The sequence below is a fragment of the Myotis yumanensis genome, unplaced genomic scaffold (assembly GCF_028538775.1).
Source record: "Myotis yumanensis isolate MYYU_CA2020_CCGP unplaced genomic scaffold, mMyoYum1.0.hap1 SCAF_16, whole genome shotgun sequence".
Taxonomy (NCBI): domain Eukaryota; kingdom Metazoa; phylum Chordata; class Mammalia; order Chiroptera; family Vespertilionidae; genus Myotis; species Myotis yumanensis.
This window is the reverse complement of record NW_027223767.1, coordinates 24,301,794-24,325,525: the sequence shown is the minus strand read 5'-3', so window position 1 is coordinate 24,325,525 and position 23,732 is coordinate 24,301,794. Positions and strand designations below refer to the sequence as shown.

The window sequence follows — 23,732 nt, the reverse complement described above, 5'->3', positions numbered from 1 at the left end:
ACACACCCTCTCCTGGATCTGACTCAGTAACGGTTCTTATCGAGCTTTGCAGGGCTAGGTCACCTCTGAGAGTAACTCATGGAAAGTCGGAACAGGTACTCATGAAATGAGGAAAAGAACCATGAAACAAGCTCCTCCAGCTTAGTCAGGGTGGGTCCCGGGAGGCATCGCAGACGCACAGTGGAGACAACAGTGGGGAGCAGCAGAAGGTAAGCCGTCGCTTAGCGAGGGGTGAGCAGCCTGGACAGAAGGGCGAGGGGCACGCCCGCCAGACCCAGGGACGGGGAAGGACCTGTTTTATAGCTCGAAGAAGCTGCTCCCCGAGGAAGGGTACGAGAGCTCTTCCTTAGGAATAAATGCATCTTCTTGGGTGTTTGACCAACTTTTAAAAAGAGGAATGTAGGGAGCTTGAACTGCGGGGTGTGCTGCCTGTGGCCTTTTGCTTACAGAATGGCTTCAGGCTGAGGACAATAAAGTGTTTCTATGGCCTCTCAGATGGGAGCTGGGAAAGGGGCCCAGGAGGTGAGAAACCCCCAAGCACGCTTCGCAGCCTTGGCAGCGTTCCAAGGGGCTCTCCAGAGACAAGACTCCTCACACTGCGAGAGGTCTTGTGCTGACTTCCGACCTGAAACCAAGGTGGGGACCACACAGTCTTCCCACCGGGCACTGGCTATATCGACCTCGAGCAACAGCATCCTAAACCCTGCCTTCATGACCGGCCAGCAGCACTAACTGAACGTTCACAGTCCCCACAGCACGGAGCAAGTTTCATGGGGGTTTGTAGTAAAAGCAGATGGCACAGTCTCAGTTCTCCAGGGAGAAACAAAGAACTGACGCCCAAACCAAGACCAAAACTAAACACGCAGGTGACAGATATCTAAGGCAGTGACACCCAGAGGAGCTAGCAAAGGGGCGAAGATCTGATTTCGTGATGCCCCCAGCTAGACTGTGTCTGAGGCTTTGGGGAAGTCACAGAGCCCATCTACTTTCGTCCATCTGTAAAACAGGTTTACTATAATCACGCAGGACTCAGATGATTGTAAGAATTAAATGAGATTATGTGAAAGCACTTTTAAAACTCTAACAATTATATCTCAAAATATAATGTACAGCATAAGGAAATATAAGGAATAATAAAAAAAATTACAGGGATGAAAAAAAATGAAGGGTAGAAAAAATATGGCCTGTTGGTCTAATTCCAAGACTATAATTTGTGGTGACTCATAAGGATACTCTGGGGTAATCACGAGAGCGATCGTTCACGAGAAGAGAACATCTTGATATTGAACACAGCCTATGTTGGTTTTTGCCTGCCCCCTTCTTCAGTGCTCTGCCTTCATTCCCTTTGGAGAGCGGATCCACCCCACTCCAACCACGGCCGTGCTGCCCATCACAGGGCCACACTCCCACCCTCAGGGACGGGCACAGCATCTGGGCCCTGTTCCCTGGCCTTGGTGCTGCAGCCTGGATGGAGGGCATGTGAGCTAATCAGAGCTCGTCCTTGGGATTCATCTATTTTGAAGTAGGAAAGGCTTTTCTCTTCCTTCAGGTTGCTCTGCTGGCACAGTGCAAGCCTGGAGCTGCCCGGGCCGATTTTCCCAGTGCAGAGCCTGGAGTAGGCCAGGGTGAGGGGAGCGGAGAAAGAGAGCGGGGTTGGAGGGAGAAAGTGGGTCTTGTTTATGATCAAGTCCTTGGTTCTAGCGCTTAAGTCTCCAGGGTCCTACAACTCTGAGTTCCTTCCAGGACGTTCAATTCTGGGTTTAAACGGATCATTTCACCTGAAAGAGTTCTGGTCATACGGTAAGCTTACCCTGCAATGCTGAACGACCTTGAGGAGGGCAAATAAGAATGTTGTTGGAAAAAGACTCTGCAAAGGCCATTGCTTTTCCTTAAAAAAACAAACAAACCACAAAAAACACAAAACAAAACCAACAACAACACAAACAAACCATAAAACAACAACCAAGGGTGGGGACCAGCTCAGCACTTAGAAACATTCGTCCTCAATTTCCTAAGCCTGGCTCAGCAGGAACCACCGCTGCACTGATTGCACAGCAAGACCCTGGGCACGCCTGACGATGAGTGCAGGGAGGGCGTTCAGAGAAGGTCTGGCTAGATCACCCCGACACCTGACAGGCATGATCAGCCAGGAAAGCGCAGTCAAAATATACACAGACAATAACGCTGGAACGTGAAGAGGCAACAGGGAAGCTTCCTAAGGATGAAGCGCCAGATGTTGTTTACAATAATTTGTTTACTGGGCAGGAACAACTCATGTCTCAACAGGAATCGCACAACGGTACTGTCTCAGAGGCCACTGCCCTTTAAGCATAAACTCGATCTTAATGGCTGTCTCGATCTGGCTACAAACCACAGTACCAAGCAGCTGATCCACGGGCTCCTACAGGATGAGAACAGCTCAGGTCCTGGAATGCACCACTCTGGTTCTGATGGGGAGACTGAGGATGCCACTGGCCACGCCCCGGTGAGCGAGGAGAAGCCAGAGACAAAGGAATGATAAAAATGCACATCCATCTGTGACTCCTCTGATCTCCATCTCCCAACCAGATAGGATCTGCCTTCTTCGGAGCCTCTACACAAGCTTACATCTGCGACAGATGGCGCCTACGCCAAGGCACGAATTCAGAAAAAAAGAGATTGTGGTGGATGAAACAGTGTCGTGCCAGCATCTTAGGGTGACCTATGGCCTCCCAAGAGGTTCCCCTCAGTGGGGTATCTGGATTAATTCGTCTGAGGAGCACACGTGGGGAATGTTAAAAGTGGATGCGAGCCAGTATCACGTGGACAGTCTCACTGAAAACCTGACGCAGGTATTAACACATTTCCTGCCGCTCAGGAGTTTTCTCGTGTTTCGCGAGCCATCTGTTAAGGACCGCTCACGAGTGTTCTCGTTTTTCACGCCCATGGAAAAAGGAGCGAATCTAGATACTTATGTAAATTTTGTTTGGTCCCTCTTCATAGAGGAAAATGTTTTACGCAGTACCATACGTTAAAAAAATACTAGGAACTTTAATTGTTTAATTGTTTTTGTAAATAAAGATGTTATAATTATTGAAAAACAACACCGAAAGGGCATTATGATGATTTAAATAACGTGCAGTTTGCCCAAAAACGTGCGGTCCCTGGCGTATGTCTTAGAGATTTCTATGCGGTACGCAATGTGTTAAGAGTCCAAGAGACTGATGCGCCCGTGTCGCTGCAGCAGAGCCGAGGCCCTCCTGTCCCACTGTTGGGTGAGAAACGATCCCATGTAGCTTTATCTACATGAGTTATCTTGCTGGGTGGTTACAAAATGAACGAGACATATCCGCTTTAAGAAGCCGGACTTCGTTACCGCACCCGGCTTCCCTGGGTTTCCTACGGCACTGAGCTCAGTCAGTAGTCGGCGATTTGCCGTGGTTTTTGCTCCTTGACCTCCCTGGTGGCCGTAGAGCACTCTCTGTGGTCCAGCACGTTCTGTCTTCCTACTTTGTTTTTTAAACTTCGTCTGAGGATATTTTTTCTACTGATTTTTAAAAAAATATATATTTTATTGATTTTTTACAGAGAGGAAGGGAGAGGGATAGAGAGTTAGAAATATCGATGAGAGAGAAACATCGATCAGCTGCCTCCTGCACACCCCCCACTGGGGACGTGCCTGCAACCAAGGTACATGCCCTTGTCCGGAATCGAACCTGGGACCTTTAAGTCCGCAGGCCAACGCTCTATCCACTGAGCCAAACCGGTTAGGGCTGATTTTTTTTTTAAGAGAGTAAAGGGGAGAGTGGGGGCGAGATAGACACTCATTGATTGGTTGTCTCCTGCACGTACCCCAATTGTACGTGCCCCAACAGGACCTGGGATGGAACCTGCAACCGAGGTATGTGCCCTTGACCGGGAATCGAACCGGAGACCCTTCGTTCTGCAGGCTGAAGCTGTAACCACTGAGCAAACCAGCTAGGGCTTGTCTTCCTACTTTTTAATCATCTTCTGTCCCTTCCTCTTCCCTCCACTTCCATGACTTTAGGTCGTTTCTATATGCTGGTAACTCCCAAATCCATACCTCCAGTCACTTGAACCCCAAACCTTAGATTCAACAACCCCTGTGCATCTCCACTTGGTGGGGAGGCAGCTGGGTGTGCTGTCCAGCCACCCCTCAGCTAGAAGCCTGCCTGCAGGTCCTCCCTGACGCGGCCTTTCCTCTCCCGCTAGGCAGCATCCATCAGCAAGTCCTGTGATGTTACCTTTTAAATCTCTCCCTTCATCCTTTCATCCCCACTGCCACCTCACTCTCATCATGTCTCTCCTCAATTGCTGCTCACAGCATCCTCTCTGGTATCCCTGTCCCCCTGCCCCTAACTCTTCAAGCTGAACCAGAATGACCTTAGTAAAAGGTAAATAAGTAAGTTACAAATCTGGTCTCTAGCTTAAAACCCTCCTTGAATCCCTCACTGCCCTGGGGGGCTGGTGTGTGTGTGTGTGTGTGTGTGTGTGTGTGTGTGAGTCCAAATGCTTCCTGGCGCCTCCGTGATCTGCTCACCTCTCCCGTTCCTGCCTCTCCCTCCCTCCCGCTTCCTGCCTCCAGCCCCTCCAGCGATCTCAGGCCTCCAGGTGCCATGCTTCCTGCTGCCCTTTCAAACCGCTTTTCTGTTTGCTACACCGCGCTCTCCTCCTCCCCCTCCCCCATTCGGAGTTTCTCCTAAGGAAGTAATCGGAAGCACCAACAAAGATGGATCACAGGATGCTCATCACAGCACAAATTAGAATAAAAAATGTAAAAACCACCAAAATGTCCAACAAACATTTTTTTTTGATTTAAGAATGTTTTTAAACTTATCTTTACGACAAACATTTTTAAGTTAAAGTTAGTTAATCCTCACCAGAGGATATTTTTTTTCATTGCCTTTCCAGAGGAAGCGGGAAGAGAGAGAGAGAGAGAGACACTGATTGGTTGCCTCCCACACGGGCCCTAGTGGAACCTGCAACCCAGGTACATGCCCTCGGCTGAGAATCGAACCTACAGCCCTTCGGCGCGTGGACCGACGTTCTAACCACTGAGCACACCAGCCAGGGTCCACAAACCTACTTTCTAAAGGACAGCATGCAGGTCTGTGTTCGTGGGCAACCCCACACAGTGTATCTGAGGAGAAAACCAAGGTATCAAACGTCTTTCCATCACGTCAGATACTAAACTAGGAGGGGCACTTATTTCTGCATGACCAAGTTCTAGGGGACTTTAATTTTTTTCTTTTGACTTTTCTATACTTTCCCCATGAGCATGCAGTCATTATTTTCATAATTAGGAAAACAAACAACAACCAATACTTAAAAAAAAAAATTACATATTTTTTAAAGACGACCATCCCTGGGCAAGGTAACACAGGGCTGACGTAAACAGGGAAGAGCCTATTTCTCAGGGAGGACTGCTTTGTAGGGAAGGTTTAAATGCTTAACGGGTGTGATATCAAAGCTCGCCAGGGCGTCCGGAGATAATCTGCGGCCACGGGTGAAGGGAACAGCTGAAGAGGGTGGGGGGCGTCTCCATGGGTGCTCCACTAACAAATGCCAGGGCTAATCTTAACTCCTCATTTTGGGGATGTGTTTTCACTCCCGACTAAATCCTCCCTCCTATCTCTCCTCGGCCCCTCCGTGGATCTGGGCACACATTTTGGTCTTGTTCACCCAGGTAGGGGGCACAAGAAGAAATGGAGTTGAGTGAGTGAAATATGGTTAATTCTTCCTCCCCCCACCCCCCCAGCTGCTGCACGTCACTCAGCAGGGAACAGCAGGTGTCACCCTGCCAGTCCGGGGCCTGAGAGAGTGGAAAGTGAGCACACAAAGGTTTTGTTCTCCGGAAAAATGAAAATCATGCAGCTAAGCCCATACAGCTGTATCCAGTGGCCATTTGGGCTACGTTAGTCTTTGCAAAGTAACAGGAGACATGGAGAGCGCGCCTGAGAATTTTACACAGTGGGGTTTGGGGGGGTGGGGTGGGGTGGTTTGCCTCCTGAACGGAGCACAGATGCTCTTTCCGTTAAAGGTTCTTTTCTGTCTTAATTAAATTTGAAGTTCAATCCATAAGCAGTGTTAGAAGGGTATACTTTTGGGAAAACAAGATCACACTTGTAGCCTACACAAAAAGGTCCTTTTAAAGCATAAAATTGGAAATATAGCCTCATTTAAGTATGATTGCTGATTAAGTTTTCACTTTATGACACAGAACATAGCATTTGTTGCAAAGCATATATTAAAATAATTAAGCGATTAATTGAAAAACATACTTTTTGAAACAAAGATTTCAGCCCCGGCCTGGCAGCTCAGGTGGTTGGAGCATTGTCCTGTACACCAAAAAGATTTCGGGTTCAATTCCTGGTCAGGGCACAAGTATAGGTTGCGGGTTCAAGCCTTGGTTGGGGCACATATGAGAGGCAGCTGATTGATGTTTCTGTCTCTCTCTCTCCCCCCTTTCCTGTCTAAAACCAATAAAACATATTCTTGGGTGAGGATTGAAAAAATACTTGTCTCTCTGAAGAGAAATATTAGCTTGCACTTATATACTAGAGGCCCAGTGTACGAATCCGTGCATGGGTGGGGTCCCTCTGGGTGGCCTGCAGGGATTGGGCCCAAACCCGCAGTCCAACGCCGCCTGCAGCTCCTACCTGCTGCTCCCGTTCATCCTGGCCTCACTGTGCCTGCCGTGGGCTCATGCCCAATCACTCCCGATCGGGAGAGGCTCACACTACCGCAGCAGCGCTCACCAGCCATGAGCCCCATGTCTGGTGCCCTCCCAAGGGGAGTGGCCTGTGGGATCAGGCTGAAACCGGCTCTCCAACATTGCCTGAGGGGTTCTGGATTGCGAGAGGGTGCAGGCCAAGGTGAGGGACCCCACCAGTGCACGACTGGGCCGAGGAGGGACCGCGGGAGGGCTCCAGGGCATGTCCGGCTCATCTTGCTCAGTCCTGATCAGCCAGACCCCAGCAGCAAGCTAACCTACCGGTTGGAGCATCTGCCCCCTGGTGGTCAGTCCACGTCATAGCAAGCAGTTGAGCAGCCTTAGCATATCATTATCATATTACACTTCGATTGGCTGTTCAGTTGTTCTGCCGTCCAGTCTATTTGCATATTACCCTTTTATTATATAGGAGGATTGACAGACAACACAGGAACAATTAGGTAATATCTTTGAAGATCTCAGAGTGTCTTCCCTACAGAAACAAGACTGTAGCAATCTGAGGGAGAAGGACATACTTTTCTCATACTTAACTCTATTCCTGAGGAGAGTGTTGGTACTCAAAGTCATGAGGCAGAACATATTGAGAGACAAGGGAGCAGGAAAGAGTTACGGGTCCAAGGGCTACAGACTCTGATTCTGTTAGTTCCTAGGGCTAGAAGAAAGTGAGCCAGCGAGAAGTCACCAGTCATCTCTGGATGAGGGAAAACAAAAGAAGATCAGTTAAAGCTCTGAAGGGGCTTTTAGTGTTACAGCTGGATAGAGTGGGTTCCTAGTAGTTTAGATATTAAAATGACCCATTAATAGGGCTGTTTGGGTTAAATGAGTGATGAGGCTTACTTATGTGCTGACTGAATTTCCTTGATTTTCAAACGGCTAGTTCTAAAGGGAAGGCCAATTTATTAGAACCACACTAGAATTACTATTCTCAGAATTACATGTAAGGCGGAAAAAAATGAGAGTATGAATAAGAAAATATTAGGCAGTATGTATTTCATCCTGAGGTTTGGATTGTTTCTTGGAATCGGATCTGGTCTGATCTGTAGACTTTTCCACTTGACACCCTTAAACACTGGGAGTATTCTAGCAATTGTTACCGACTCCTTGAAGCTTCATTGCCCAGGGTTTCATGTTGGTGGTTTGGAATAAAGTCCCATGAATTGCATCCTTTCACAGTTAGAAATCGAAGGGGGGAACACACTTCTTGTCAGCAGGAAGTGGAGGTTGGGAAGGATTCTATTTTTGAGGTTGAAAGGCCACCTTTGACCCAGAAATGTGCGGCCGCATGAAAGACATTTCTCTGTTCTGTCTTAGTTGATTTACCCAAGGAATGGAGAAACACACACGGGTGCAACTTAGCAGCTGGTTTCCTCCTGGGGTCCTGAGATAATCCCTATTAACCGCATCTCAAGATTTTTAGATTTTCAGGTGTTTAAATTATCTTGTGTGACCCATGCATGTCCACAGTCACTTTAAATTTAGATTATTCAAAACCTTTCAAATTGAAATCTTGATTGTATTCTAAGATAGGAGGGTCAGAATTTATTCTTCTGGACCAGGGGATGGGAAACTAAGGCCTAAATCTGGCTTACTGCCTGCTTTTGTAAATAAAGTTTTATTGGAACACAGCCATATCCATTTATTTACATATTGTCTCTGGATGCTTTTGTGCCATAATGGAAGAGCTGAATACTTGCAACAGAGGTCATATAGCCCTAAAGGGGTCCCCAGAGAAAACAATGCATCCATAGAGAAGAAAATGTAATCCTCCCATACTGTCGGCTCTGAAGGAAACCAAGTTTATAAAATTATAGTAACAGAAATGCTAGTTACTGGTTTTGATTTAGAGTCAATCATCAAAGTATAAAACAATGTAAATATTAACAATGTAAAAAAAAAAAGCGAGAGTTGGGGGAAGTTCAAGGGGCACGTATATTTATTCCGCTTAGGGGTGACTCACAAGATGGCAACTGAAGTTGATGGGGCATAAATTTTTTTTTTTTTATTATTTCACTGATTCTAAGCTCACATTTTAAAAAATCCTTTAATATCTTTGAAACTGGGATGCTTCTTACTTTTAAAAAAAAAATATTTTTATTGATTTCAGAGAGGAAGGGAGAAGGAGAGAGAGATGGAAACATTAATGATGAGAAAGAATCATTGATTGGCTGCCTCTTGCACACCCACTACTGGGGATTGAGCCCGAAACCCTGGCATGTGTCCTTGACTGGAATTGAACCCATGACCCTTCAGTCCGCAGGCTGACGCTCTACCCACTGAGCCAAACCAGCTAGGGCGCTCCTCACTCTTGATGATACTCTAATAATATAATTGGCAGTGTGTTTTCTCTTAGCGCAGTGGTTCTCAACCTGTGGGTCGCGACCCCTTTGGGGGTCGAACGACCCTTTCACAGGGGTCGCCTAAGACCATTGGAAAACACATATATAATTACATATTGTTTTTGTGATTAATCACTATGCTTTAATTATTTTTAATTTGTAACAATGAAAATACATCCTGCATATCAGATATTTACATTACGATTCATAACAGTAGCAACATTACAGTTATGAAGTAGCAACGAAAATAATTTTATGGTTGGGGGTCACCACAACATGAGGAACTGTATTAAAGGGTCGCGGCATTAGGAAGGTTGAGAACCACTGCCTTAGTGGAATATAAAATAACAGGGCATCTTAAAATAGATGGCACCTTAGATCTGATGATGCAGTATTTTGCGTTGGAAAAGTAACCGATAGTAGGTAAGTACAGGGAGCTGTGGTGGCACGGAGCCTGGGGGATGGGGGAGGAGAGGAAGCATGGCAGGTTGAGGAAGAGGACCGATCCCCTCCTTCCTCAGGTCGTAAGAAGCTGGCCTGGTGCAACAAAGAACTTAAAGCAATGGAGGAGTGGAAGGTGAGGAGGAGGGAGTCCTACGACTTTCAGTGCCCACTCTACGCAGGCTGCTAATGCCCCCCAAAAGGCCATTCCAGTGAGTCAAAAGACAGGCTTTTCAAATCCAGCATCACAGTCAACTCCAGTGACCAAAGCAAAAAGGAGTGAGGAGAGAAAAGAAGCCTCGGGGTGGAGCTGGAAAAGGTGCTCAGCATTCCCTTCACACTGAGGTCTGGGGGGGTCCGGAGGGGGCGGGGCTGCTGGGCCTTGTGGACGATTTCCACTCTGGAAAACTTCAAGCGTCGGAAGGGAACCTTCCACCGAGCAGATGGAGCATGTTCGGGGAAAGCAGGAGAAATGAGCTCGCTTGAACCTGGAGCTCTGTGGGGAGTCAGAGGAACTTCCTGAGGATACGAGGGAAACAGCTAGAGCCTCTGTCTGGCGAGGCTTCCGTCGGGTTTAGAAGAACAGAATCCATCCCGGCAAAAGCTCCGTCTGGCAGGTGCATAAGATGCTCCCAGTACTTCTAGCAGCTGAAATGAAACGCAGTGGCTTCCCTGTGGTTTGAAGAAAAGCAGCATTCTTTACTTTCCCAGCTGAACCCATAGCAGAGTCATCTCCCACGACGAGGAATGAAAGTCATGAAGCGCAAATGCCACGGCTGTTTTCACATGCTGCCTTCAGCACGCGTGACTGGCCGTACTTCACCGTCACCGGAGGCTGGCCCTGGTCAGAGGCTTCGTCAGGACCGTGACACACGGGTTACTGTTGCCTTCTGGGTTATGCACGGTGCTCCGTGCTGTGGACGGGCTGAGGGGTTCATCCTTCCTGAGCGCAGCTAATTTCTTCTGCTGTTGGTCCCACGTTGGAGATGCTTGGGCGGCATCCCAGCTTCTGTTTACGTTGGACACTCAGTACACACACTGATGTGTTTTCCAATGGCCAGCGTTATCAATGTGTTATATTAATATTTGTGAAATTTGCTATTTCTAATAAAGTGATTTTTTTAAGTAACCAGTAAATCATCAATAATGAAAAAACTAACAATAATTGGGAGGGAGGGAGAGACTAAAGGCAGCTAAATAAACCATCATCCCTTATAGTCAAAGGTCAATAGATAATGTCCAAAGCAGTAGCAGAAGCATGTTGTTTATCTTTTCATTATAAACTTTCTCCATTTGATTAAAAAAAAAAAAAAAAGACTCAGAGGCTCTCGGGTTCCCGGCTGCTTCCAGTGTCTGGTGGCTGCATTCCTCCAAGCTCTCCCTCCACCGCCTTCTCTGTGTGTCAAACCTCCCTTTGCCTTTCCCTCTCCTCTAAGCGCACGTGTGGTGGCCGTGAGGACTCACCTGGATAATCCAGGAGAATCTCCTAATTGCAAGAACCTTAATTTAATGATATCCACAAAGACCTTTTCTCCAAATAAGTAACATTCACTGGCTCTAGGGATTAGAATATGGACATGCCTTTGGGAGCCATTATCAGCCAACCCATGCATTAGTTTGATTAAAAAAAAAAAAAACATATCTTAAGTCATTCTACAACTTGAATCCCTTCAGTGCCTATCCATAAGTCCCAGGATCAAGTTCAACTGATCTCTAAACCGAAGCACAAGAAACAAAAGAAAAATTGAATAGATACATTGGACTTCAAGATTAAAAACTTTTGAACTTCCAAGAACACCATCAAGAACATGAAAAGCTAAGCCACAGAATGGGAGAAATATTTGCAAATCATATATCTGATACCTCTTAGAATGCAATAAAAACACAACACAACTAAGAAAACTGGCAAAGGATCTAAATAGGCATTTTTTGAAGATATAAAAATAGCCAATAAACACATGACAAGATGCTCTACATCGTTCATCATCGGGGAGCTAAAAATCAAAACCACAAGGAGATACCACTTCATACCAACTGGGCTGACTATACTAAAAAAGGCAGATAACAACTATTAGTAGCAAGGATCAGAGAAATTGGAAAATAATCTGGCAGCCCCTCAAAGAGTTAAACATGGAGTTACCATATGAGCCAGCAATTTCAGTCCTAGGAATATATCCAAGAAGAATGAAAACAAGTCCACATAAAAACTTATACATGAATGTTCACTGTAGCATTACTCATAGTAGCCCAACTCAGAAACAACCCAAATGTTCATCAGCTGACAAAGAGATAAACAAAATGCTGCATGAACCCATAATGGAATATTATTTGGCAGTAAAAAGGAATGAATTATGGATACCTACTATGACTTAGATGAACCTTGAGAATATTGAGCTAAGTGAGAGATGCCAGTCACAGAGGACCACATATGATATGATTCCATTATGTGAATTGTCCAGAATAGGCACATATATATGACAGAAAGGAGATTAGCTGAGTAGCAGTTTAAAGGGAATGGTGGTGGAGGGGTGACTGCTAAAGGGTGTGAGGTTTTTCTTTGGGGTGATGAGAATGTTCTAGGTTGATTGTGGTGATGATCACACAACTCTGACTATACTAAATACCACTGAATTGTAGGCTTTACATGGGTGAATTGTATGGTATGTGAATTATCTTACCTAATAGACAAACACGTAAATTAACCGTCCATCCGTTACGCTCACCAGCCAATCAGGAGAGCATGCAAATTAACCCAACAAAGATGGCAGTTAATTTGCATACGTAGGGGCGAAGTGGCGGAGCGAAGACTGAAGGCTCCGTCCGGAGCTGCAAAGACTGAAGTCTCCAACCAGAGCCACGAAGACCTGGGTCCTGGGTGCCGAAGGAAAACCGGTGCCGGCAGCCAGGGGAAAGGAAGGCCTATTGCACGAATCTCTTCGTGCAACAGGCCTCTAGTCTATAATAATAATAAAAGTGTAATATGCTAATTACACTTCTGGACGAAGCCGGGGCTGTGAGGGAAGCCCAGGTCCCAGGTGCCTGCTGGAGGCCAGAGGGAAGCCTGGGTCCCGGGTGCCAGAGGGAAGCCGGTGCCGGCAGCCGAGGGAAGGAAGGCCTACTCTTGCATTAATTTTGTGCATTGGGCTTCTAGTATTCCAATAAAGCTCTTTATACACAGACTAGAGGCCCGATGCATGAAATTCGTGTAAGAGTAGGCCTTCACAGCTGTGGCAGCTGCCTCAATCGCCCCCTCGCAGTCTCAGTGGTTGCTTTGATCCTGCGGCTGCAGCCCAGCTTCATCCAGAAGGTCGTCTGGAAGGACGCCCGGATGACTGTTTGGTCGATTTGCATATTATGCTTTTATTATTATAGATTATTATAGATTATTATAGATAGTCTATAGAATCAGAGAGTCTTTTAAAAAAATATTTTTATTGGTTTCAGAGAGGAAGAGAAAGGAAGAGAGATAGAAACATCAATGATGAGACAGAACCATTGATTGGCTGCCTCTTGTATGCCCTCCCACCCCCCACTGGGAATTAAGCCCACAACCTGGGCATGTGCCCTTGGCCGGAATTGAACCCAGAACCCTTCAGTCCGCAGGCTGACCTCTATCCACTGAGCCAAGCCAGCTAGGGCAAATCAGAGAGTCTCTGGCCCAGTTTTAGTTCCGAGAGAATACGCAGATGGATGGGAGAATACATGCATGTCAACAGGCTTAGCAGGGTCCCCGGCAGGTGGCAGATCCCCTGCACCTGGGCACACTGCTATTACCTACCCGGCATCTGAAGGCACTTGGCCCCTGCCTATTGTTGGCCCCTTGTCATCACTTTAACCCTCTGTTCAGGGCAGTCTCCTCCGCAGCCCCTCCCACCTCACAGGCAGCGGTACTCGACTCTCAGAGTGCCCTGACCTGGCTTCAGCATGCCCTGCTTTTCTAGAAGACGGTCTCTTTCTCCCCTGCCTTCAGCCTGGCTCATTCCCCTTCCTGCCCCCTTCTGGGTTTCCTGAGCGCTATCTCTTCCAGGACGCTTCCCCTGGCTCTGAAGACTGCCCTGCCCTTCCCACTGGGCCGCTGTTCCTCCTGGGAGCTCCCACAGCTGCCTGCTCACTCCTATCACAGCACTGACCATTCCCGATGGCATCTGCCTGCTTGCCTCATGTGTTACCCATCTTTATATAAAGATGCCCAGCAGAGGGGCAAAGAGTAAGAAATGCACCTGCTAAGCAACCGCTGGCCCTACTACTGGGGTCAGCAGTAGAGTAACATCTCCCCAGGGAAAAGAAGAGATTTTTCCTCTTGTATCCAGACTAAAGCACTTCTGTTCCCCTGGGCCCCCGAGCCTGGCAGGTGGCTCTGGTCCTTACCTTCCCTGCGTGCGTGCGTGTGCAGACCTGCCCCGCTGCCTGCTTCCCGCCGCGTGACCCGGGACAGGCACGCTGCGTCTCTGTGACGCAGGTCAGGCCCTGCTTCAGCGGTGGCCCCGTCTGTTTATTAGCACTTTACTGACGCACAGGTTCAGACACGTGTGCTTTGCGGGAAGGGGCATCTAAAGAGCAAAGGCAGCATGAGGTTCACACCTGGCAGCATTTGGAAAATGCATTTGCAGGCCCCGTGGGAGGTGATGCTCAGAGAGAGCCAGCAGTGTGAGCACGAGAAGGAATGGCTGCTTTCTAAATGCCGCCCCCCTCTCCCCGCCCCGGCCCCGATCCTAAGCTCAGTCAGTGATCAACCCAGGGAGAGGCCTGTGGGAAACGCCCTGTGACCTCAGAGGTCGAGAGTGTCCTAACCCAGGGTATCCAAGACAGGGCGGCAGGACTTGGGAGCCAGAGATCTTGAGCTCCACTCCAGTGATTATTTATAATCCACATGTCTGCGAACCCGGTGAGAGTGGTTTTAAAGATAAAGGCTGCCACACTGCATCACTCCAGGCGCCCTCGCTAGCAGTAAGGCCTTGCTTATTTTTTTAAAAAATAAGAACACTGGCCTTTAAAAAAAAGTACTATCCAAAATGTACGCATAACTTAATGAAACGATGGATTTTTTTTTTTCTCTGCAACTTTTAAAAAAATGTATTTACTTTTGTTAATCCTCACCTGAGGATATTTTCCCATTGATTTTTAGAGAGCGTGGAAGGGAATGAGACAGAGAGAAACATCAATGTGAGAGAGACACATTAATTGGTTGCCTCCACACGCCCCGACCAGGGCCAGGGATCGAGCCTGTAACAAGGTATGTGCCCTTGACTGGAATCAAACCTGGGACCCTTGAGTCCGAGGGCTGATGCTCTATCCACTGAGCAAAACTGGCTAGGGCTACTCTGCAACTTTTTAATATTCCAAAGCTATCCCTATACATCTGTAGAAATAAATCTCTTTTTTTCTAAGTTCTTTAACACCCACAAATAATCTTACACAAACAGAATTATATATATATATATATATATATATATATATATATATATATATATATATATATATTTGGTTCAGTCTTCTTTTTCCTTTTCAGTGATATATTTAAAAAATTTAGCCCTAACCGGTTTGGCTCAGTGGATAGAGCGTCGGCCTGCGGACTGAAGGGTCCTGGGTTTGATTCCGGTCAAGGGCATGTACCTTGGTTGCGGGCGCATCCCCAGTAGGGGGTGTGCAGGAGGCAGCTGATCGATGTTTCTCTCTCATCATCGATGTTTCTAACTCTCTATCCCTCTCCCTTCCTCTCTGTAAAAAAATCAATAAAATATATTTAAAAAAATTTATATTTTAGAGTTTATATCCAAACATGAGGACGACTGAGTAGGGAGAAATTTCGTTATTAGCCACATCGTGGGCAATGCTCTTAGCAAATACTAGCAACCTTTCTCTTGTCTTGTCCCCAGTGCATCTTACTGATTAGGTTTAGAAAAACAAAGGCCGGCAGCTCTCCCGGGTCCCAGGAAAACACGCCAGATGGCAATTCTCAAAGTCAGTACATTCACATGGAGAAAATGAGACTCAATGACATACTCTTCAGAGGCTTCCTAGCATCAGCAATTACTTTTCCTTCCCTTTATTAAGGCCGAAAAGGAGCAACACTGGCACGTGCCCACTCCCCGCCCCCCAACCCTGACCTCCTACGCATATGTGTCTATATACACACATGTACATATACAGGGTGGGACAAAAGTAGGTTTACAGTCGTTCCTATGGAGAATAACACAATAATAAGTAATAATATAAGAATAAAACCCAAGTTTCACATACAACTATAAATCTACGTTTGCCCCATCCTATATAAATGCGTATGCAAATTAGCCAGATTTCCTACCTCATTAGTTGATCTGGTAAAATATCTGATAGAGGATAAACATGAGTACTTTGAGCTCTCTGTGACTTTTCCTTCTCTGAGTTTCCTCTCTTCCTTGTAAGTGAGCACAGACCTGGCCCACCTGCGTTCCAGCACCTGCATGGGGTCAATGGAGGAGCGAGGAATGTGCCCACCTGCCACGCGCCCTCACGGAGCCCCCCTCTCCTGACCCTTCCTCCCCAGCACCTGTGGCTTGGAGTGTGCCCCTCTCCTTAGGCAGACTGGACAGTGACGTGGGCGGAGGAGCCAGAGGGCACTGAGCTGAAATCCTGACTCGCCGCTTACCAGCCGTGGCTGCTGGCGGCAAGGGACAAGCATCTCTGGGTCCCAGTTTCCCATCTGGAAAACGGGAGGAACATCACTCCACTTCCTACTCATGAGCTGCTCTGAAGAATGGTGACCACTGCCTCTCTCCTGCCCCTGTCTGGCCCCTGGGTAACTGATCAGACTAAGGCTCTATTACTCTGCTGGGCAGGCGGCAGATTCTCATGAACATTGACAGCGAGGTGGGAAAAGTTAGTTGTTATACAGTCTTATTGTGGTACAGAACCTCTCAGCTCAAATTTTACCCATGCAATCACCCATGTAAATGACATCTTTTTTTCCGAACGTGTCCAGATGATTTTTTAAAAACATTCTCACCCAAGGATATTTTTTCCATTGCTTTTTTTAGAGAGTAGAAGGGAGGAAGGGCAGGAGGGAAGAGGAGAGAGAGAAACACTGATTGGTTGCCTCCCGCATGCAACCCAATTGGGCCAGGGATTGAGCCTGCAACCCAAGTCCGTGCCCTTGACCTGGAATTGAACCCGTGACCTTTCAGTGCATGGGCTGATGTTCTAACAGCCAGGTGATTTTTTTGGTTCCATAATAAGTGTCTCTCTGCTCTACACTGGAGAACAGAAGTAGGCTGACATCCTTTCCCCCTTTGCTTCTGTTTTACACTAATAGAATTTAAGATGTTTCTCTTTTCTGGGTTTTTTTTTTAAAGGACCTGGGGTACTTGGGGGTATGCATCCGCAGCGTTGGGCGGGACTGCGGTGACAATGAATCTCATTGGGTCTCAATAGGGCAGGCGTATGGTGGAGACTCCTAGCAAACAGGAACCGAGGCCTTCACACACCAGGTGGTGCAGAGTCAGCGGATTCCCTTCCTTTGACCCGCCTGCCCCGCGTCCCCAGGCTGCCCTGTGACAGCCGGCTGTGAGCACGTACCCATCCCTATGCTGCACTAAAGAAGCTGGCTGTCCACTGTGGACTTAGAACACTCTGAGGGCTGAACAGTAGCTCACCCACTCTCGGGTTTTCCTTTGAAATTCAGTAATGAACTCATTAAATCACCAACTTGTTGTGACAGGAAGTCATTCAGATGCTGATGTTATTGCCATGGAAACCATCCCTCTGCCTAAGCTCTGAGCTCTGTCTGTCTTTGCCCAGGAGCACCCTGGCTCCGTAATCACTGTCATCCCCAAATAACACAGAGCCATCGCGGCTCCAGCAAATCCAGAAGCAGGGGGCATACAGAGTCTCTTCTGCCTGCAGATGAATCCTGGGTTTTAGTATTTTTAGCACACATCTCTGATCTGTACCGGCGGTCTTTTAAATTCCGACACGCTGGCTGCTTTCCAGCGCCCTTCCTAGAGCAGCAGACAAAGGATTTTTGGGGAGATCACTGCCAGGGATCCTGTTTAAAGAGAACCTACTGCTTCCCCAAATCTTTGTACATTCACAGACGGACAAATGAGTTCTCCTGCCTTTTAGGAGAGACCCCAAGAGAGGACGCCAAATTCCACTGTCGTTCATATCCTATAAAACCTTAAGGTTTACTGGACAGATCAGCAATGCCCCAATGCAAGTTCAAAGTGATATCTGCTTATTTTGTGAGCATCATCTAGACCCGGGGTGGGGAACCTTTTCTCTGCCAAGGCCCTCTATCCAAGGGCCATTTGGATATTTATAACATCATTTGTGGGCCATATGAAATTATCACCTTAAAAATTAGCCAGTTATATTTGTTCAAACATTGAATTAACTCACCCCTAGCGCCTTGGCAGGGCCAGACCCAATGATTTCTTAGGCTTTATATGGCCCTCGGGTCGGGCGTTCCCTACCCCTGACCTAGACCAGTCAGAAAGGAGGAACGCATCGCACGCGCAGCAGCCATCAGCCTTCTTTGTACTTGTTACGGCACCTGTTAGTCAGTGAGTCCGTAACTGTACCCTTCAGTTACTTAGCACCTGACACACACTGTACCAGGCATTTTACATTCTGTTTCATGATTTAAATTAACCTACAGGAAAAGCCCACGAGGCAGCTATTTTTATCCCAATTTAACAGCTAAGGAGTGTGCAGGGCAAAGCAATGAGGTGACTTAAATGAATGCCGCGCTTTCCCACACTGCATAGGGGCCACCGCGTCCTACCTCCTGTGTCCAGAGGCATCCAGGTGACTTCCGCTGCCTTAGAATCACAGATGCTTGGACCAAGCCTTCCATGATTCTCTTTCCAACCCACCAGCACCTTCTAGGTCTCGGACATCCCAGGTGAACATCTGGTCTCAGCTGTGGTCTTCCATCTCCAGGGGAGGGAAGCTTACAGCCTGCATCTGGACAGCCTCGTTTAAAAGCCCCTCTTACTCTGTTCGTAACGCTGATGAACAGCAATCATTGCTGGAGCTTGTACTGAGCCCCAAACGGAGGGAATGTGGTGTTGGCCCAAAGCTTGCCCTCTAGAATATCCAGGTGCGAACGGGAGAAGAGGGAAATGAGGAAGGGGCCTAGGAAGAAGTGACGGCCAGGGCAGGATCTGTCTGGGCCCAGCAAGAGGCTCTCAGCAGCTCGCTGACTCTGACACTCTGTCCTGTGGGGAAGAAACGTGCACCCCAGGACCAGTGGGAAGCTAAGCTGCCTTTCTTTTCTTTTTTTAAAAAAATATATTTTTATTGATTTCAGAGAAGGGAGAGGGAGAGAGAGATAGAAACAACAATGATGACAGAGAATCATTGATTGGCTGCCTCCTGCAGGCCCCACAGTGGGGATTGAGCCCTTAACCCAGGCATGTACCCTAACCAGAAATCAAACCCATGACCTCCTGGTTCAAGCACAGAGCTAAGCCAGCTAGGTTAAGCTGCCTTTCTGAACGAGACGAGAGAGAGAGAGAAAGAGAGAGAGAGAGAGAGAGAGAGAGAGAGAGAGAGAGAGAATATTTTGATTGGTTCCTCCTATACACGTACCCCAACCACAGATTAAACCCGAAACCTAAGTATGTGCCCTGACCAGGACTCGAACCCACCATCTTTTTGGTGTATGGGATGATGCTCCAACCAATAGAGCAGAATGGCCAGGGCTGTTATCACTTTTTATTTCTCTCTTTCTTTCTCTCTTTCTTTCTCTCTCTCTCTCTCTCTCTCTCTCTCTCTCTCTCTCTCTCTCTCTCTCTCCACAAACTGCATGAATTTTATGGCTATAAACACTACCATGTAAAGATGGGCAGTGAGCGGTGCCCCCGGGGCCACCTTCTGCGAATGTTAGGAGGGTCTCAGGCAGAGCATGCGCGGACCTTCCCACTGGATGAAGCTCTGCGTGTAGTGGTGTGAAACTTCTGCTGGTGGGAATGAGATTTATCTTACTGCTCATTTGCTTCTGCCCTGGACTATGAACTCTTTGGTGGCAGGTCTGTGATATATGCAGGCGTCTACTATCTCTATCACTTGGGGCAAGTCTCCTTCATCCAAATGCTTCAGTTTCCTCATCTGTCACACGAAGGATACTGTTACCTCCATTATCTACCTTCCAGGGGAATTGTGAGGTGAAAATGCAGTGTGGAAACCCTGGGAAAAGGACTGAATCCACAAAAAGGTGCCTAACTCAGGATTCTGTGGTAGCGAATACTTACATATAAATAATTTAATTTAAAGCTCATTATCTATGTTATATCAAGTCTATTTACAAGTACCATGAAAACAAAATGATTTTCTGAGCTTTCAGCACTGATTAACTTGAAGCAATATTCAATATAAAAATGTTTCTAGTCCAAAGTTATGATTTTTGGTTATTTTTTTTGTGATTTTTGTCTCGTGATCTAACCTCTGGCAAAGATTAAAGCAAAACTTTTCAGTTAATATCAGAGGATTAGCAAGGCCTCCATAATACTGCATCATTAAAAACGAGCAGCTCACCAACTCAGAGTCCAACGTTTTCAGTCTTTAAAAATTTGTTTTCTAAGTAATTAGAAAACTTACTTGTGACTATACTCTGCCTACCTCTAAAAATACTTGGGGATAGCTTACAATACAAGGAACAGACATAATCAAAGTAAAGTAATTTAAAAATAATCTTTTCATCTAATTCACAGCCATTTCTTAAGAACATCTGTGGAATAGAATTAATCTAGAGTTACAAATGAGGTCTTCTGTAGTCTCTGACACTGAAGATATTTTATTCTCCGGAACTAAACGCGGAGCTGCCGATATCTGGAAATAAATGACTTCTGGGGGTGGGGGCCTGTGAAAATGTGGATTCGGAATGAACATTAATACAATTTATGAAGTAGATTAAAAATCAACATGTAGCCCATGCTCAGATCACATGTTTTATTGCCATGTGCATGTAACAGCTAGTCTTATGCAGAATATGTTAAGAAAACCACACAAAAAAGGGGAAATGACTCACAAAAAACTAGAGAAGCTCAGGCTAACTGGCTAGACAGGGACTCAACCACGCCCTTTGTCCACCTCAATATATCCTAAAGGCACCACCTTGTATGAATCACGGGAGAGAAATGTTTTTGGCAACTACATACTGGACACCTCCAGCTTTACTAGTACTCTTCTCCATGTGAGACAGACACACACACACCCAGGAGGCACTGGAATGCATGTGGCGCTTTTCCCCAGCAGTCTTACTTCCATAATTATGTTTGACCTAGACAAACATTTAAATATTCTGCTCTTCCTAAGAAGGCAGTAATCAGCACGAGGTTACATCTCCTCTTGGGTGGAAGCCCACTGTCCTTTCTCTCTCTCCTATATTCCCACTAGGATGAAAGCCCTGCCACAGGAGCTCTGCCATGCTCACTCCCTGGTACAGTACCTGGCACACTGCTGGCACTCAATGAATATTTCTTGAGTGAGTGGAGTGAATATTTTAAGTCTTTCCTCCACTGGCTACCTGCTTTTTCCTCAGCCTATAAGCATGTTCAGGTCTCCCCCAAGAAATAAAAGACCCAAAAGCTCACCCATTCTTTTCTCCCCACCAGCCACAAAAATTTCCTTGAATTAAAATAAGCTGTCCACAATGCCAGTGCCCTTCTAGCTGCTGCTTTCCCTCATCTCACCTTAGTCAAGCTTCTTAAGAGAGTAGTTTATATGCATTGTCTTTGCTTCTGTACTGCTTATGCTTTAACCTTTACAACCCATCCATCCACTCATCCATCATCCATCCATCCATCATCTATCCATCCACCTACCCATTCATCATCCATCCGTCCATCCACCCACTCACCCTTCACCCCCTCCCATCCATCTGCTCTTCTGTCCACCTACCCTTTTCCTCCCTCCTTTCCTTCCATTCATTCACCTGTTCTTCCATCCTCTTCCATCCTCCCTCCTTCCTCTGCTTCTGTAAATATCTATCAGTGCCTTCTCTGTGCTGGGCACTGGGGACAGCCTTTGTGGTGGAAAGGGTTCTGATCTGGTGAGAGAGACATGTCTAGGGGTTCGGTTCCCTCAGTACTTGGCCGTGTGCTACAGTAAGCGAAGCCACAGAACAAACGTAGAGGGTCTTCCTGGAGAATCAGCTTTACTCCATGGAAGTGACGGGAAGCCTTTAGCACTCAATGAAATGAAAACCAATATTTTGAATGGAAGAAAAAAAGCACTAATTGTTAAAATAAACACAGGACTTCAAAAGAAATATTCATTGAGTGCCAGGGAATCTTGAGTTAACTTTTCTGTTGCTTAGGGGACTTCCATTAAAAAAGCCTGAAAGGCACACATAAGTAGATAACTACCACCCAAGGAGATGCACCACCTAGAGGAAGAACTGTAGTTCCAAATCTCTAAGAATACGTGTACTATTCCGGGGAGGGGTGGGCAGGATTCCCGTTACAGAGGAGGGGACACCCCAGGGAGCTTCTGAAAGAGGAGTGGCTCACCAGGGGGAGGGGGATAGTCACTGTGGGCAGAGGCAGCAGTGTGCACACTATCAGCTGTGGATGGAGCCGGCATATGAGGAGTCTAGCAGCAGCTGAAGAAAGAGGTAGGTTTTGACAGCAAAGAGCCAGGTATCATGCTAGAAAGTTCCAGAAATCATTTGCTCTCCTTGAAACTCTTTTTCTCTTGCTTCCCCTGTATTCTGGTTCTCCTTCTTCTTCTTTCTTTTAAAAAAAATTATATTTCTTTATTGATTTCAGAGAGGAAGGGAGATAGAAACATCAATAAGAGAGAATCATTGATTGGCTGCCTCCTGCACACTCACTATTGGGGATCGAGCCTGCAACCCAGGCATCTGCCCTTGGCCGGAATCAAACCTGGGACCCTTTAGTCTGCAGGCCGACGCTCTAGCCACTGAGCCAAACCAGCTAGGGCGGTTCTCCTACTTCTTTGACAATTTCTTCTAATAGTTCCTTTGCTTATTTTTCCTCTGCAACATTCCCCCTGCCCCGAATTTTAGTGTTCCCCAGCATTCCTTCTTGGCCATGTTTTTCTTGTTCTCCACACATGTTTTGTTTCCTTCACTCCTACTGCTTCAACTTCCTTTAGGCAGATGGCTTCCAACCTCCGGGCTCCTGACTCCCGTTCTCATTGCATGGATCTCTCATCTGGAATTGACCTATAGCCTTTCAAAACGAATAGTCCTAAGTTGCCTCCATCACCTTCCAGCCTTCTGCCTCCTTTCTGAGGCTCTGTCTCCGCCATTCCTTCCAGTCCAGGTTAATGGAACCACCCAAATACAAACCCGAGATCTCCTGTTACTTTGCTCATCACACCTAGAGCCAATCAATGGCTGACCCTGTCAGCACCCCTCTCTGTTTTAAACCTCTGTTAAATACATCTTTTCCTTTAAATCTCCACCAGGGGTTCTCAACCAAGCCAGGAGTTCTACTGCCTTCATCCCAGCTGAGAATCACTGTCCACAAGGAGAGATTTCACTGCTGATGGGCGTATGCTGTGCAACTGGACTGTGTGAGGGCAGAAAAAGGTTAGACTCATTGGCCTGTCCATATCCCTCTTAGCCAACTGCAATAGCTAGTTAACTGGTCTCCCTCTAAAACCCGCTCCACAATTCTGCAGTTATCTTTTTAATATAGACGTCTGATTCAAAATGTCAAATGATTAAAATTTATAAGACAAAACTATTTCAGGATGAGAAGGAAAAATAAGTGAATATTTATCCAATCTTGGGGTGGGTAAGACTTATTTAATTTCAAACAGGAAAGGAGAGGGAGAGAGAGAAACATCAATGATGAGAGAGAATCATACATTGGCTGCCTCCTGCATGCCCCCCCACTGGGGATTGAGCCTGCAAACCCCAGCATGTGCCCTGGCTGGGAATTGAACTGTGATCTCCTGGTTCATAGGTTGACAATCAATCACTGAGCCATGCCAGCCAGGCAGTAAGACTTTTTAAAAGCATGCGTGCAAAGGCTGAAGGAAAAGGAAGATTGGACTTCATAAAATGCAAAACTTCTGAAGAAAAAAATAATGCAATTTAAAAAGAGGAATTGGGAAAATACTTGCAACACACATAAGGGTTTAATAGTTCTAATATACAAAGAGCTCTTAATAACAAAATTAATAACCAAATGATGAAGGCATCAAAAAACAAAAAGAGGCAAAGGATATGAACAATTTTGCAACATGTGACAGATGACAAGCAGAACATG

At 46.6% G+C, this 23,732-nt stretch overlaps 1 protein-coding gene and 1 pseudogene across 1 annotated transcript in view; one reads left to right on the top strand and one right to left on the bottom strand.

Moving 5' to 3' along the window:
• The window catches only part of MYO1D (myosin ID), a 273,264-nt gene that overhangs the window by 30,113 nt on the left and 219,419 nt on the right, over positions 1-23,732 (bottom strand). The gene's annotated exons all lie outside the window — the stretch shown is intronic.
• Positions 9,531-10,238, top strand: LOC138994527 (coiled-coil domain-containing protein 28A pseudogene; annotated as a pseudogene).